The following is a 1,137-nucleotide window of genomic DNA, read 5'->3' as shown; positions in this document are numbered from 1 at the left end:
CTGTGGGAGTCCCATGGAAGTGTGTGATACAGGGTAAATCAGGACTGTGGTGGTCGGGACAATCAGCTTATTAAAAGGAGCATGTGTGTCTCAGTTTAGGGGATTGTTGTCACATGGGAAGTGTTGCCAACTGTTTGGCCTTTTCAAGAGAAATTGCAAATCTTGATTTTTAAGTGTCATTTCCAAGTTCTTAAATATTGGCAGTTAATTAAAAAATAAAAAAATAAAAACAACAACAACAACAACATGATATAGGCAATATTCTGCTGGCCAAACTAACCAAACTACAGTCCACAGGTGGCCCATGGGTGCCAGCTTTTGGCCTCCGACTCCAGGTCCATCTAGAGAGACTCACACAGGTAATTACAATTCAGTGTAATCAGAGCTGGCACTCTGAACTCTAGCATTTATGAAGTCACCTGGTATTTATTGAGCATCTACTATAAACTTGATCTGTTCCAGGTGCTGGAGAAAAATGTGTGAACAAGGCAGACATAGTCCCTGACTTCAAGGAGGTTACAGTCTACTGAGGAAGGGAGATACTGTACAAATACATACAAAAGAGAAAAACAGGTGCAATGAATGTGCATGATAAGGGATCCTAACCTGGCCAGGGGAATGAAGGAATGCTTCCTAAAGGATAAGAAGTTCAAGGTAAGACATGAGGTATGGGGAGGAGTATCCAGGTGAAGGGTGCTGAGTATGTCCCAGGTGAGGAAGCAGCATGTGCAAAGGCCCTGGGGTAAGAAAGAGGATGGTGCATTTGAGGAACTCGAGGAATTTCAACAGGATTGGAAGTGTAGAGCTGTCCTAATACCGATATTTCCACAGCCCAATGGTGCAAAGGGAGACCCACACACCTCATGCCTAAATATTTCTGATTATCTATTGAATTTTAAAAAAGCAAAATGCAAATAATAATAAATATCCAAATCCAAATTAAAGAAAACTGAAATTTATTTCAGTTTAAAGGACTTGATTTCAAACTCATTAAATAATTTTAGCAAAGTTCAGCTAGTTGTCAATGTGAAGAATAGGTAGCAGCCAGGCTCAGTGTCTCACATCTTTTTTTTTTTTTTAAAGACAGTCTTGCTCCGTCACCCAGGCTGGTGTGCAGTGGCATAATCTCGGCTCACT

The sequence above is a fragment of the Mandrillus leucophaeus genome, unplaced genomic scaffold, assembly GCF_000951045.1.
Source record: "Mandrillus leucophaeus isolate KB7577 unplaced genomic scaffold, Mleu.le_1.0 Scaffold162, whole genome shotgun sequence".
Lineage (NCBI taxonomy): Eukaryota > Metazoa > Chordata > Mammalia > Primates > Cercopithecidae > Mandrillus > Mandrillus leucophaeus.
The sequence above is the reverse complement of the archived record's forward strand: the minus strand, read 5'-3'. Positions refer to the sequence as shown.